A 17,288-nucleotide genomic window follows, 5' to 3' on the forward strand; every position below is an offset into this window, starting at 1 on the left:
CAGTTTGAGGAAAATATTTAAATTGGAATATTGCTATCCGGTTGAGGCAAATTGCAATCATACAACCGAATATTGCATTCAGTTAGGAGGAATTTGCTACTAGGTTGTGTTCAATTTGACTCGGAATGAACCAATAATCCTCAATGGAAAAATGAACAAATTAAAATGAATGGATGAACTCATATCTGCCTGATAATCTCACAGCTATTAGAGAGGACCCTTTTTCGAGACTGATCCACCCAACTGGACAGTTCCGTCTTCGTCTATTAATTAAAACGGTTTTAGAAAAAAAAGGCATCCCCATCATCGTACTCCTGTCCGATTCGGCTCCGTTTTCGCCAGAAGCCTTTAAATCATTTCTATAACGAACCTAACACGACGATCAGTCGGATTGCATAATGCGGACGATTAAATTTATTGGTCCAAGCAACCGTTGCGGGTGAGGACCGCCCTGCCACCTACCCTGCACCGTCGTTCGATCGCAAAATCAACAGCGAAAGGTTATCTCACCTCCCGCAAGAAAGCCCAATTTTCCCTGCCGACATCGTTCGTGGCGTGGCTTCTCGACGCACGAAACCCTCCGGGCGGTCCGCACCTATCCGCATGTAGTTCCACCGGTTTGCCGAGCGCCGTGGACCCATGTTTAGCTGGATGCCAATTGGATTGGACATTCAATCGATCTGTTTTCGGGGGCCTGGATTTACAAGAGATTGATAGGTGGTACTGCGAGGGGCCTGAACGGTGAAATATTGGAAGAGTCTCCAAGAGTATGATGGAGAGTTTCCCAAGCCGATTTCCACGAACGAACGCACTTGTAGGCTGCGCTAATCGAAAGTGGATCAAAGTGATCACAAATCTATTCCGACGTTCGGACACTACTGCTTCGGATTGGGCGGACACTAATTAAATTGTTTCGGCTACACCACAGGGGAGGAACAAAATCCACCGAGCGCGTAAGCTAACCGCGTACCAAGCAGAGTGGCCTGAATTTTGTGAACCCGCAACAAACATTGACACACACACGTACTCCCGTGGCCGATGGTTGTTGAGAACACTTACTGTGCAAACTGATTGCTTGGGTTAATCATATTTCAGCTCGAATTAGTCGACACAGTTCGCCCTTTCTAGCCCGGCTGACCAACACAACAGACCTGTCGTCGAAGATCACCCGTGTACGGTTGGCAATCGGCATTCCCTTCGCTTCTACGTACCGGCCGGAGGTCACCCGTTTTCCTGGTGAACCTGGCGCTTGATTTATATTTACGCTCCGGATGCTTGGCTCAATGATGGGGTCGGGGTCGTAGATTTGTGCACTGATTTCGGGGCTCCAGCATGTGCGGTAATAACTTGTTCCTGCTAATGAAGGAGCCCATACGCTGTGGCCGCAATCGGCCCGAACACCCCCGAATCAGCTAGCAACAGGTACACACGCACCTTTTTACAGCCGGGCCCGGCAATGTCGGCCGGGAGCGACTTCTAGCTTCGGGTGGTGATCAGTCAGACGTCGTCATGCCCACCCCGGGGATCGGTGGAGAGCAATTTAGATTTTCACCTGACCAAATTTATTGCCTCATCTCGTCGTCTTCGGCCCCAAAACGCTCGCCCCAAAGCAAAGCGTCTAGTTCTGTTTAATGAGCTCTCCAACAGCTGGACAGCAGCACTATTGAGCAGCTCCGTTTCTTATGAAACAGTGAAATGTGTCTGGGTGTGGTGGGTGTGTGTGTGTGTTTGCGATGTTTTTTTGGCAGCAATCTTGTTGAATCTAACCCACCTTAACCAGAAACACTGCTGGAAGTGTTCATTATTGGGGCTGGCTCTGAGTAATGGTGAGCAAAGTGGTTTGGTCGGTACACAAACAAACGCACACACCGGGCATAACAAGTGCCCCGGTGTTGAGCCGTGCCCTTTTTTTCGTCTGAACGATCGTGTTTAATTTGCACACACACAACAGGGATAGAAAGGAAGGAGGAGAGAACTGGGTGGAGGTAATTACATTCTCCTCGGTTCATTATCAATGCCAATCGGCTTGAAGAGGGTTGATTGATACTTCTCCTTATGATCAGCTTAGGAAATCGCTCTCAGGTACAATTGACCCGTGGAACTATCTCTTCTGCTTCAAAAACAAATGATTTCTAAGCTGGAGTAAGAGACGAACCTCTTCAAATCATCCCAGTCTTTCTATCTCTCGAATTGAAAACATAAAAGACTTCTATGCCTGACTAAGAGACGAACCCCGTTTTGCATTACACAATGGTTACAATTTACCTATCGCAGCATCACTATCAGATGTTTTGATACATATCAGCGCAATAAAAATAATCCCTCCCTTGTCTTCTCACCCCTTCCTCACTCTGACCGCTTTCATCTCGCGAGGCTTGCAGTACGTTCACACTCAAAACCCTCCCCAACCCTGCCGACAGAAGTCACGATTCGCTTGTACCTTTTGCTTCGGCCACAGCACGCTTTATTGATCCTCGGACCTCAACCTCACCAGTTGGGTCAGTTTGTTTTGAGGAAACAGTGAAAAGCGACATGTTGGTGATTTATTTCTCTCCTCGCTCTCTCTCTCTCTCTCTCTCGGTCTGCAAAGTCGTACCTCGTCGCTGCCACGATCGAGCAGCTTTGGACATAATTTCTATAAAGTCTGCCAACGCTGAAGGCACTTGAAATTGCAACCATCATTGCATCGTGAGATGATGCACCGACAGCAGTGAATGGATGTCATATCCAGCTAGTGACCACCAGTGTTGACGATTGCAGATGCACTTAATCTAGGTGCCCCACCAGTGCACGATAATGTTGGTGAGGTTGTATTCGATTTATTACGTGACACTGCGCGACGGATGCTGTTCACCGTGTACAATTTGATCACTTTGTTTCTCGACGAACGACTCGATCTTGGTGTTACTTTGACACGCAGACGAACTTTAATTCCCACGGACTTCGATCTGGTAGAGGTTCGAAAGGTCAGCGTAAGGTGTTAACAGTTTGTCATGTACCGTCCTAAAATACGATCGATGAAAACAACATTTTACCCCGCTAAATGACAAACGATGTTACCCATTCATATCGAGCAGACGTACTCAAGGACGGACGCACGCCATACAAATCACTCACCCGGCTGACAGTACCGGCAGACAACACTACTAACAAGCGCAACGAATTGTAACATCTCTCGGGGGTCGATATCATTCGTCCACCCTCGGGTTTGGCACCAAAATACCGACCGACAACTCGACAAAAGCTTCTCCATTTCGACACCAGTGACAGGCGACAATTGTGTGCGCGGTGATAGGATTAATTTTGGAACTTGTTGGCTTCGCTATATCGCGCGTACAATCGCATCAGCACACCACACACACACACGCACAAATGTTCGCCTCCAAATATTGATACATTGACACCGACCGACCGACGGATCGGTCGTCAATCGGGAGCATTGTTGGGCGCACGTGCGCGTGAAATCGGCCCCAATCCTTTGGGTGGTAGAAAAGCGATAGTAAAGCGTTACCTTTGTACGACACACTTGTGGATTGAATGTTTGGACGGGTGGATTAGTGCAGGATTTTTTAAAAGTGGACAAATATTTACCGAGCGGTCATCAAATAATGACCCATTCGGGGGGCAGCAAGACGTGAAAATCCGCATCACATTAGACAGCGTGAAGGTGGAAAAGGTGTCGAATGGGATCGATAGAAATTGTGATCCTTGACAAAATCCTTGATCGAGAAAGAGATAGGAGCTTAAGAGGTTTTTGCTGCTTAAAGCATGGTTTAATTGGATTAAGTGCTAATCGTAATGATTTATTTTGGTGGCTTGTAATGTAAAAAGTTCATTTCCTGTTCATTCTACAGAGTCCAGTTAATTATCATACTGAACTAGGCTGAATGATGCCTAGTAAGTTCTCTCTTATTTGCACTGAAATAAGTCGTCAATCACAAACATAAGAGAGCTATAACATTCACTATCTCTTTAACTTGCTATAAATTTACTATAAAGTGTTGTTGCTATAATGATTCATTAAGTGAACACATACTAACTCATTATAATTCCTTCATTCAGACTAAAATGAACTCACTTGCTTCTTATGGAAATCTTAATGCAACAGATATTGAATCAGGCTCACTTGAACACGATTTTTTTAATTTTTTGCTAAGTAATCATCATTTCCCATTACCACCCTAGGACCAGCAACCATCAAAGCACACCTGTATGATCGCTTTGCCTTGCCCGACGTAACCACGAGCAATTCTTCCTGCTTTAACTACAACGCACCTTTAGGCGGCCAATCCCAACGGAACGTTCGACGATCACTTGCCACACGGCTAAAAGCTCGTCCACCAGACGACGCGTTCACGCCTTCAAACACGCATGATCCCGTCACGATCGTGCCCGTCGAGCGGGAGAGAGAGCTACACAGTTTGGCACCCTATTTGCATAACGCTTCAATTATGCTGCTGCTTTACATAAATTAAGCTCTTCGGGTTTTTGTTTCTGCCCGAACCGTATCATGCCGCCAAAGCGTTTCGGGAGAAGCGCGGAAGAGCACTCGTTCGGTACAAGCACCCCGGGCCTGATCTTCTAACGATCACTTTCGTTCGTCCGGTAGATTCCCGGGGGCCGGCGGCTAGAGTTAGGCCTAGAGGATTCAATAGTGTAATTACATTAAATTTCTGGCTAGTTCAAACCGCTCGTTGCTCGCTCAGGTGAACTTTGCCGTGGCATTTGATCCGTCTGACCAGCCGGTCCGTTTCGGAGGGTGTCTAGGTGTACGTGTAACAGTAACGATCGCCCATCACGCTGCACCCAAACATACGGTACCGCTTGTCGGATGGCTTACGCAAGCGAAGGTGAACTGTGGCGTTTGGTCGGTGCCAACTATTAGATCGAAACGATCGTGAGTGATCGTCGTCGGGTGTCCGGAATATCCTGCAAACGAAATTAACTTCCAAATCACAACTTTGTACCAAACTCACCAAGCGGTTGGGTGTTGGAATTGTAGGGTAGGCACACTAATTTTCGTTCACTGACCACTGTTTGGGACGACGAGAGAGATGCCTAAGGTTCTATGCTACCAGCAACTCCCTCAAGAAGGTCAGCACATACAACCCCAGCCGCCAATGTCCGCTGCAGTGCATCATTAGAAGTCTAAGGTCCCGTCCCAAATTCCATACGCCGGTTAGCATATCTCGATCATCGACACAATCCACAGCTCCTTGTTGGCTTTGATTTAGATCATTACGTATCTATTAGCGCTCGCTGAGATCATCGTGCGTACAACGTCACCACGTTTCAGCCCCGGTGCAGGATACTTCACCAGATATTTCTCCCCCAGCCGTGTCCACTGTAAGATGTAAGCGGAGCTGGTCCCTTTTTTTCTCTCGATGTGTTCACACCGAACGAAACGCGTCTACGATTCTGCTGCTCCACTCTGATCGTTCAATCGCGATAAGTTTGATTGATTTAGAGCGGCCATAATTAGTCGCCCATTCAGTCTGGCTCGACCGTACCGGCGAGTCTCACTTTCTTCAATGCTTGAACCACCGTGCGGCAACCCGAACCACCCGCAACTTGATCGACGAAACGTGAATTATTGTTTCGAAAACGGGAGATCCGAGCCGCGGATAGTGGAATGGGACCACTTCTACGATCCTGGCACGATTGTGATCTAATATTAGCACCCGAGGTATTATGGCCATTTGTCGCCACCGGGTCGCCGCTTTCTAGCAGGTGCGAGATACGACCGTGCGAGCCGCTAATGAGTTTGCCGACTACTATGTAGGGTATGATCAAGCGGTGACTGGGGAGAAGTTGGATGGGTGGTATGCTCAAGCTCGCGACTCGAAGCGAAGGTGGAGAAAGTGGGAATAAACTTCGCTAATCTATGCTTTATTGTTGGCTTAAGGTATCGATTTCCTTTTACAGGGATAATGTTTATTGATGGATTCGGTAAAGGTCGACGATGATCGTGTGGTGTGTGTGTGTGATCGACGTGAGCAGTGTTGAATAGAGGAATATGATTCGAACAGCAGATTTAAGAAGACTTAGAGGCTATATGCTCTCTTGCATAAGTTACAAATAGTTTCATTCAATAATTGCTTTCAATACGAGGTTCTACGACTTGACCCTTAGTAGATTGTCTTTCATCTGATTGGGTTAATTCCATATTGACTTATGTACCATAAAATTATAGCTAGTGGTTGTCAATCAGATTGTCAAATACCGTGTTGTCAATTTTAAAATTATATCAACTAAATTTCTATCTAAATTTTGACCAAAATAAATTCAAATATCTGTAGGTACTTTCTTTTATGGTATAAATCAAATCCTTCCTCAAAGCTCTGTATTTTCGGCGTGTGCATGTATTGTACCATAATGCTAATCCTCCAAATAACTGCAATCAAATTAATCAACTTCAAAGTAACACCAGGAAAGGAAAAACTCTCACCTAGTTGACCCAAAACAAAGTAAGTGTTTGCAAAACAAAACATTGAGACGGTGCCACAAAAAAAAACTGAAGCCGCGGCATCCAAACCAATCTTCATAGGATCCCCAAACCATCCTCGCCTTCGCCTCAATTGCAGTGGGTGGTGGCGGTGGCCCACTGTCTCGCGTGTCGAAAGTGTCATCGGCTAGCGCAGTGTCGACTGGTTCAACCACCACAACAAAAAACTGCATTTTCACCTCTACCCTTCGAGATGCGGAAGAAACCCACGGCACCAGACAAGCACACCTTCGGCCGAGAAAGTACGGCACGAGCACATTTCATCCACACGAAATTATACTCACCCAAAAAAAAAACAACCTTCCTGCTCCTCACCAAACCAACAGGCTGAAGTGCTTGATTGATTGCAATTTATTCGTACCTCACGAAGTGAGAACTGCCGCATACAAAGACACCTTGTAACGGTGGGAGCGCTGCGCGAGAAATTGGAGGAAACGGAAGAACCAAGAAGGTGAATCAACCCAACAGGACCGACAAAACACACGGTCGAAGACATCACGCGACGCAAAACGGGGGGGGGGGGGGGGGGGGGGTGGTTCTCTTCATTTGCATGCATATTGGCTTTGGAAGGTTTATTTGTGAAATGAAGCTGCGAAACCCCCAATCCTCCTCTCGTTTTTGGTCGGTGTGTCTGGTGGTGGGTCATCATCATCCTTTCTGGGCGCGGGATGGACGGCTTGCAGTCCGATTTGCAACTGGAGGGTTCGGTATTGTTGTGCGCTTTTATCGAACAATCATCATCAGTCAGACTGGCGGTGGGCTGACGACGGTGGGCTGTTGGAATAACAATAAACACAAAACAAAACCGAGAGATCCACAAACATCCGCCCGCCGAAGCGGAAGCGGGACCATTGAAGCATCCATTGCAAACAGAAAACGATATGCTACCGGGTGAGTTCGGTTGGGGTAATGCCGAAATAGAAAGCTTTCGCCAGCAATCCCTCAAACGCGGTGTAGGCTTTTTGGAGACCCTCGAGCGGGAGTCGCACGGTTAAGAAGTAACAAAAGAAAACAGGAGCGACCTCCCGGCTGCTAAGGCAGAGGTCTGGTGCATGGCGCATCTGGATTTGAAAATGATAAGTATGTAGAATGTTTCCTGGTGCTATAGAATAAAAAGTATTAAAACGTTTCTAAAACTCACTGACTAATTATATCTAAACACAATAAAATGTACACAATATAAAAAACATAAGTATACTACAAAAAAAAATACGAGAAATATTATTTTAAAACCAGATTACGAAAATAGAGCAACTTTAATGAAAAAGTTAACAAAACAGTCGATCATCTAAAGAACCGGAAACCAATGTAGCAATAAAAAAAAATAATTAAAAATCAGACAATAAACTTAACCAAATCATGAAATTAGAGCATTTGGATAATTAATGTTGCCAGTTTTAGTTCATAGCACATAAAATAAAAATAATCATTCAAAGCATGAAGGAATGAGTTAGTCAATTCAAGAAACTAATGATAAATTATAAAACGAAAAATAATATAACATAGGATAAAGAGGTAGAACAAAAAAAGAAACAAGAAAAGAAAGAAAACAATTAGGCATAATAGCAACAAAACAAATAGGACAGGAAACAATAGTAGAATAAAGTATAAGAAAATATGAAATGGGAGCAGAAGAAAAAGAAGAAGAAAAGGAAGAAGAAGAAGAAATAGAAGGAAAAGAAAAAAATGTAAAACAAAAAACGTAAAAGAAAACAGCACAATTCAAATATGAGATGCGAAGAATTAAAAAAATTGAGTTTTTCCTTTGCATGGACTAAGAAAAACTTTTCGGCTACATTGACAGATGACTCTTTATATATATTTTTTTCTATTTTTGCTTCAAAAATCAACTTATCAACAACCTCTTCCCCTTCTCTCGTCATCCATCACCTTCACGCCCATCGATCACTAGCGCGGTCGACTATAAAAACGGTAGCAACCCTGTTTAGTTCACCCACCCAAAAACCCAGCATCCGATCCCACCCACCCACCTCACGCTGTGCGCGAGAAAGTGTTCACCCGGCTGGTAATCTTCACACCGTAGGACACTCTCCAGTTGATCCGTTTTCGTGACTGACTGGGTGCATTTCATTCGTACCGTTCTTCCGGTTTTTCCCCGCTTGGCACAAATAATGGCAGATGAAAGGGTTGAAGAAGAAGAAACAACAGCAAAACCCCCGGGAATATAAATGACGGAGTAATTTTTCGGGCCATGTATATCGAGTAAAGCAGGCACGTGTGAACGGTAGCAACACACACATCCAGCCGCGTGAACGTGGGCGGTATCGAACTGTCACCGGCAAACGGATCTTCTCGCAAGTGTGTGTGTGTGGCACTGTTTCAGGTGGGCTGTTGGGTTTGGTTATTAACAGTTCAATCGATGGGCTCGTTTTGCCACCGTTCCGTTTGACATGGCACCACAGTTACCTCCGTTCATTTTAATGATGATTTTATTCCTGGCATAAGAAGCCCTAAACGGTATTGCTCCCCTTTTTTTGAGCTTCATCAAACAGACTAAAATCACCTTTCGAAAGGAAGCTAATTCAGCGCTCGATTGCCACATACGGTTGGTACTTTCTTCACCCTAGAAGGCACGGTATAGTTATAGCTAGCGTACCAGGACACCTAGCACAACCGTGAAAATGCTCGTGCAATCATGAGCGAGCAGAACCCAACCAGCCAACGATTATCGCGAGCACGGAACGGCACGGTTGGGAACTCTAAAGTTTAATTATTTCGACTCACGAACGCCACTCCAAATATGCTCATTATTTCTATTTGTTTGCTGATTATTGTTATTATAATTTTATTACAATTACTGCCCTTTTTCTCGCTCTCTCTTTCTCCCCGTGCAATGCTCAGTGCACGAGACGAGAAAGCTTTCGCTTTGCACTTTCGTCCCCAAAAACCCCAAACCTAGATGTCGAGCCCGCTTTTCCGATAGGCACTCAGCACTCTGGATTTGTGTTTAATTTCAGTGTCTCCCCTTTCCAAAACATGGCTCTAGTTTGGGTTCGTTTCGCTTCGCATTATAATTGACATCGCGATACGAAATTTACGATTTGTTCCCTATCGCAACGCAACCAGCTTCCATCGCACATCCGCAAAACGCACAAACAAATCACAATTGCTCACCATCCCCCAAAAAAAGCGATGCAGCACTTGAGTTCTTGAGCACCGAATCACCAAAAAGTAAACGAAAACCGTCTCGCAAACCGTCAATTATTTGCCGGAGAGGAGGAACGGTAAAGCCGGGTGATCGGGTTGAATCGGGCCGGGACTTTTATGGGCACGATCATGCACCGGCATGGTGGCGCGCGTGAAAGTTTCCACTGTATCGAACAGTATCGATCAAAACAAAACTGCAACCCGGTGGCGGTTGCGCCCTATTGCTTTTAACCTTTGAGCCCCGTGCGCGCTGTCGTGGTTTGTGTGCTTTATTGTGATGTTATGTAAAAAAACGAAACGAAACAAACAGCTCTAAAATTGCATTTTGAACTATACAGGATCACCGGAACTTGATCTTCAGGTTCATAATGGATTGAGAAGATTGGGAAGTGCTCATTTGAATTTTTAAGGTGGAAAATTTGAATTTTTGGGAATATTTTGCTATTTTTATTCCCACCCAGAAAAAAAACCTTCTCAATTTTAATATTAAATGAGATGAAACAGGCATTTTCGGTAGATTATTCTCTCAAAATCACATTCCTGATTCATTCGTCATTTCGATAGTCAATCATGTATCGCAGCAATAGACGAAAACATCGTCTCGACTAGTCGATCACCGTCCGTGCAATGAGGTTCGTCGCTTTGCATCACAACAGACCGAGCATTGATGTCTTTTGTGTGTGCTTTACAGGCCTTTGCGCTTCTAATGTGCCGCTCCGACAACCAAGCGAACAGGTTTACGTGGCCAGTGTTTATTGGATTTGTGATTTGTATGCGTAGTTTAAGTCCTAACGCACCGAAAGACACACTTACGGGCGTTAAACCGGAGCATCTCGGCGCGCTTTAACGACCAATAAATCATAATTCAATTAATATTTTTATGGATTACTAAGCGAACGGCTGGAGCTCGAGGAAGCCCGAGGAGAAAGAAAATTAACAACTAGTCCAGCGCCCCCTATTTCCCCTTCAAGCCGCAGCACGATGATTGCTGTCAACCGTTTCGCGATCGGCAGCAGCAGCAGCAGAACCGCTGGGTGGGCCCCGATGATTGAGTGTGTCCACGCGTGAAAGAGGGAACAAAATTCTAGCCCACAAAACGAGGCTCGTTAAATCCGATCATGCTAATCGTTGAATTTATAAACCGTTCACCCGTGGCCTGAAGATTTTTTCCTGGTGGCAGACCGACACCGACAAGTCATTAATTGTGGACCATCGCCCTCGGGCTCAACGGCCAATTCCTCAATTTGGACACCATCTTCGACCGTCGGGCGAGTCGACCGGGGCACCAGAGAGATAGTTTAAAAATACGAAAACGAAACAATTCGTAGCATACCACCGCGAAGCGTTGTCGGAGGCCGGCTGGATGGATAATCATAAAAAGTAAAACCATTCGGAATCGATCCCGACAAGCTAGCATTTTTGGGTGTCTTGTCTCCTCTTTTTTTACTAAGCCTCCAACTAACGAAAAACCTTCGGAATGCAGTGTGGAAAAGGAGAAGAGGTCTTGGGGCCGCTCGAAGAAAAAAAAATATGACAGACAGTCGACGACATCGAAGAATCCAAACGATGCACTTTATCCGCACCGATCTCACTTTCCATAAATTTCCTAGTGAAATACCTCTTTCTCTCTCGCTGTGTGCCTTTCTGTGGGGGGGGGGGATGAATAAAACAATAGCAGCAACAGCTATATGGTACAAAGCTAGGATGATAAAAACATGACACAAAGGGCAAACCCAGACTGGGACTGGGTGTTTTCGTAGCTCCGGTATGGTTTGGGTGGCTGTCAAACGGAACACGACTCGCAAGCATGGGGTAAAATATCATTTCGAGGTTGAGATTATAATTACTTCTCCATCGTCATCCTCTGTTACGTGACGCCTGTGACGCTGGATGGAGTTATGTTATCGGATCCGTGTTGTTTTTCGTGTTTGCTGTTGCTAACAAAAATGTTTGCGCTAAAGATCATCTTAAGTTGGCATAATTTTTTTTAATAGAAGCTTTGCTTGCCCACTGGGAATGTCACTAGTTGGATTCCTTATAAGGATAAGACTTTAAGATGTTTATTTATTTTTGTTGATTAATCGTTTTGATAAGAAGCATCATTTCTCTAATAATTAAAATCACTTCCAAGACAAGTTCATCAGGTTAAAAATTCATATCTTAAAACACTTCCTATTTATCTTAAAAAACTGATCTTTCAGAAGCTCCTTAACTTTAGAGAAAATTAAACAAATATATCAAGCTATAGATTTTGGCTAAATAAAAGCGTGGTGGAGACCCCAAGACCTCTGTAAAACTTGGTTTCATGAGTACTGAGCATATGACTCAATTTTAAAAAATATCCTGAAAAAATGGACTTTCTGGGGTATAAAAAAACACAAACACAGAAAAAAACTGACATTTCTGATCGAGGATTCTGAGATGTTTTTCTAGAACCTTATCCAGCCATTCTGCAGCCAATGCGGATGTAAGTTTGTCAAAAAAATTACGAAGAAATTAGGACTCTTTTATCTATTAGTTTTATCGTTATAAAACTAGGTTCCAGGGGTCTGAGCGTACGTCTCAATCGTTGCTGAGATTTTCTACGGACCTTATTCAAGATTTTTAGAGAGCCGCAGGACCCAAGACGAAAATAGCAGACCGAGACCTTCCGAGGTCGTAGTACTAAAGAAGAAGAGAAGAGGAAACCAAGACGTATTAGAAACTGATCGCTAACATTCAGAGTGTACAGACAGTATAGCAACTTCTTTGTAGGACATTCATGGTAATTTGTACCCGGGAATCACCGGGACCGGCAAAATTTTATTTCCATTTTCGTTCAAAATTTATCTATTTGTCAGAGCAAGCATTAATAACGAACATATGCTTTTTAACACAATATTTAAAAATTAAACCATTTATAAAAAAATAGATTAAAGAAAATGGTGAAACAATCCAACAATCCAGCCAAGTCTCTATGAACTACAATACTAATTTTAATGTAGACATTTTCCTATACTAATACTAATAACTAAAATTTTCTTATAATTTCTAGAAAACAATCCAATACCCAATATGCTGAGCTAAAATGATACAAACAAGAAACAAAAACCAAAACCAAAGCCAAAAGATCACCACATGCCTCCGGCGACATCGATTAGAAAGGTGGGTGGCGGGCAACCTCCTCCACTAATCGATGCTTCCCAAAAAAAAAACCTCACGCCTAAACCTAATCAGTTTGTGTATGTGTTTTTCTCTTCACGCCAATAGATAACACACCTGCAAACGATAGCAAAAAGGCTTATGCCCTATGCTAAATCTTTCTTCTTGCTCTCCTTCGACCGGGTGATCGGTTGAGCAAATAGAGCAAGCTAAACAAACAAAGCGGTAAAGGAGGCGAAAGATAGCAGAAGCACACAGCGAAAACAACAACAAAAACACAAATCCCCAAAACTCACCCCCATTTCAGCCCATTTCAAAGCCACACATTCGCGACTGGAAGAGACATAAATCGTGAGCATCGTAAATTAAAATAAATTATCAGAATCGCAGCACGGGAGCCGTTTTTCGAAGGGCTTTTTTTGCCTTTTGATTTTCCATCCCTCTCTCTCTCTCTCTCTCTCTCTCTCTCTCTCTCTCTCTCTCTCTCTCTCTCTCTCTGTGTATGGATTTATCGAAATAATATGTAAAACAAGTCGAATTTTCGATAGATAGATAGCGCACGCCATTCCCATTCCCGGTCGTTACTTTCGAATCAGTCTCCACTGGCTGTGGCTGGCTGCCTAAACCGTAGCAAACGGCTGATCACGAAGGCACACGGAGCCTACGGAGAGGAGAAAAAAAATAGACAACCCACAAGACGAACGCATAGAAGCGAGAGACTTAATTAATTTAAATTTGACCATGAAGCACGGCCGTCAAGATGACGTCCGCGCAGGCCTCCCTTTCTTGTGCTTGTGTCGTTTGTTCACTTCTCTGGAACGCTTCAACCTGGAACCTGAAGCACAGAGGCACAAGTGTCAAGAAATCCCAAATCTATTATCACTGATATCCGATACCGCTCGGATACCTCACAACACCAAGCGATGGGGCAGAAAAATCACCCTCAAGAAAATGTATGCAGCCACGAACCCGGCAGCTACCAGTGATAAAAACTACATGATAATAACCTGCTACCAAACCAAACCGGCCAACGAAAGTAGACGGAATAGATGGACACAGGCTTCTGGGTGTTTTTTGTTTCCGAACCACCGGATCCGTCCATTCTTATCGTGATCCTGTGGTACGGATTGATTTGCCTCGCGGATAACTCCAAAAACTCAATCCCTCTCAGTTTTCCACCACGGGACCGGCACGGGCGCCTCCCGGATTAGCCTACCGCGTATTTCATTTGGTTTTAATGATACGAAAATTGGTGAAAATTATTGTTTTCTGTGGAATTTGATGGCTTATTAATATTCATTCACACGGTTTTTCAAGCCCTTTCGATCGCTTATCGCCCGTCGAACGATGTTGTTCAATCACACCGGGTAGACGATCGTCACCTGACTCTTTGGGCTGTGTAGAATGGTGAATCGAAAAAGGCGAGGAGTGGCAGAGAGAGAGAGAGAGAGAGAGAGAGAAAGGTAAACAAGTAAATAAACACCGAGTTGGAGTTTTGAATTTCCTTTCCCCGGGTTTTGCTATGCTTGGGTCGTTCAATTTATGGTTTAACTAATTTCCGACAAGAATTCCAAACACTCGCACACACACGCGCGCGCACATTCTTCCTTGATCAAGCAATTTACTTTCACGCGATTAAAGGCACCTGAAAGGCTGGGTGTGAGCTGTTGCCATTGAACACCTCTTTTATCAATTATTTAGTTGGATTTTTGCAGGCTTTAATTTTGGACTCGTTTGGAAGTAATTGTACAGTAGGTGGCGTAACTATATGCACACTTGCTTTAGGGGGGAAGATTATTAAGAAATAATTATTTTGCTACTAATTACGCTTGGCAAAAATGTTGGTCTTAACCTTATGAACCTAACATTAATAGATACAAAATTTAGACGCAAACTCTAATACTTTACCTAGTAAAAAAAATCGCATAAAATTTTTGAGATGGCCCTCTATATGTCACATCCAGAACTAAGTCCACAAAAATGTGTTGTTTTTGGCTACTCTTCGACTTGAAAGTCTTAGTCTTCTCTTGGCAGAGTGCTGATAAGGGCGATATCGGTTCCAGTCTTCACACGGCAGGACTAGGTTCAAATCCCATTCAAAACCGCCTCTCGAAGGATGACTGACTTTCTAGCTAAGAGTAAAATCAAGCCCTGCCAGAAATGGTTCATCTCTCAAGATTAAAGCGTCATAGGAGAAGAAAATACGAACTAAATTTGATATTTCGCTTTTGTAAGTATATTACACACTACGTAATATATTGCACATCATACAGCAAATCAAATGGATTTTTTTTTTAAATATCGACTCAGAATAAAAATATTTAAAATTGCTGTTAGGAAATGAGATCAAACAGGTATTCTAGGGATCGTAACAATAAGATTAATATTACAAATGGTTGTTCAAAGCTTCTTGTATTTTTAATCGAAAGTTAGAGTTATTGTACAGTGACGAACAAAACAATAAGATCAACCTTATATAACTACTGCCTTTACTATATAACTGATTTTTCTAACAGTTGAAATCGTTCCAAAATATGGGAAAAGATCAGTGACACATTTTTTTAAAAAAAATTGTATTCGACCAGATGTTGACGAGTTTCCGTACTTCATAACAAAAAAAATATTAAAAAAATGTGATATCTTATTATTTTATCCCAAACTCAAAAAACTTACAGAGAATTTTGTCATACGTTCAAAAATTAGATGATCTTATTTTATTGTCCAGCACTGTATGTTCACGGCTGTAACAAATGATAAAATATTAAAACATTGTTGCAAATAAATTCAGATCGCAAGTACTTTTTACTGTTCAAAGTTGTAGGTGTAAAAATCCAGATTTTTTACTTTTAATTTGTTGATTTTAATTAATTTTGCACCAGCTCGATTTTTTCGAAATACCAAATTTGTATCTCAACTTTTTTTTCCCCTCCTACATTCCATTTTTCTTTCCATCACCTGATCAGGCTGGTTTGCAAATTTTTCGCACTAATGAAGAACCTGCTACCGGGCTACCGGTGATTACGAGGAACAGAGGAACTACATTAAAACAGCGTTTCGCGAAACGGAACAACACCTTCACTGTTCGGTCTCTGATTAACAGGTCGTTCGCCATCGTACGTTTTCCCGTACGGGCTTCCCCCTACTTGTCAACACGTTTCGTGTGCACTATTAGAAATCGTTCGACACAGAGCGCACGGTAAAAGCAAAATTAAGCCCGTAATCAGACAGCTTCCATGGCGATCATGTAACATCACCCTCACCTACCTATCGTTCCCCTTTTTCCACTTTTCGCACTCCGGTATACCGGTACGAAACCGAGAATCAAGTTCATTAAGATCGGTAGTGCAGTATTTCAGGTGCATTTTGGGGTTGTAGCATGTCTGTGGCACCCTGTTTCGCTGTCCGCTGATCCTGTTCGGCGTTGGGGGAACGAGTGTGCAACTATCTCCTCCACCAAATCACATCTCACGAACCGGTGATTCGGGAATAAGGAAAAATGATTGGGAATTGGAGAAGAAGCAAAGGCAAAATCAGAGCACTTGTTTTTGCTTTCCACTTTCCAGAGCAGGGCCAGCGCGAGCAGTCCGGACTGGGGCCATCAGGTAATGTCTTATTTATTTAATTAAAACGACGCGAACGCGATCCCACCGGGTGTTGTGGGGTTCGTCGTCTGGTGCAACCTGTACTATCAAGCGAGTCTCGGGCGAGTCCCATGACCGAAATCAATTTATTTCAATCAAAAACATGTCGCGCACTCGGTGTCGTTTTTTCGATAAAACTCGCGCACCCGTACAAGGCCACCGTGTGTCCACCCCTGGGTTTGCTGGTTGCCTTTTCTTTCTGGGTGCGAAATATCGAGTTAGGAGTGCAGGACGCTCAAACGTTATACATTATTAATTCATCCACTTCGTCATTTTAATTAGGCGAACAACTTGTCCAACTGATAAGCAAATGCATCACTCCCTCACAAAACTAATGCGGATGTGGAGAGCTTCGAAGGTTCTTCTTCCCCCCGGCACAGAATGACGGATCGTTACCGGTTCGTCTTGTTTTGTAGCTTGTTGCCAACTCTGCCGAACAAGTGTAGCTTGGCTGCACGCTGAATGGTTTGCACCGAATCCTTAGCTCACCCACCGTTCCATTTCAAACTCAGAACGTGTGTGGTCCTTCTGGGTGTTTTTTTTTTTGTTTACTCCAGAAGAAATAACACTCCTGGGTTGAAGTAGAAGCGGCAGGTTTTTTGTTTGCCATTCTTCCAACTGCAGGTTTTTGTCGTTCATCACCAGACCTGGAACGAGCAGCCGAGACGATCCCGGAGAGAGATGAGGATGATGATGAGGCTTGGATTGGATTCGGAGTTTTTAGGGATGCCATTGCTTATCGCGATCGAAAAGACTGCCAGCATTTACATATTCGGGTTGATGTGTGAGTGACAGTGGGACAGTGGGGTGCGCTGTGATGGATGCTACCGTAT

This window comes from Anopheles stephensi, chromosome 3, assembly GCF_013141755.1.
Source record: "Anopheles stephensi strain Indian chromosome 3, UCI_ANSTEP_V1.0, whole genome shotgun sequence".
Lineage (NCBI taxonomy): Eukaryota > Metazoa > Arthropoda > Insecta > Diptera > Culicidae > Anopheles > Anopheles stephensi.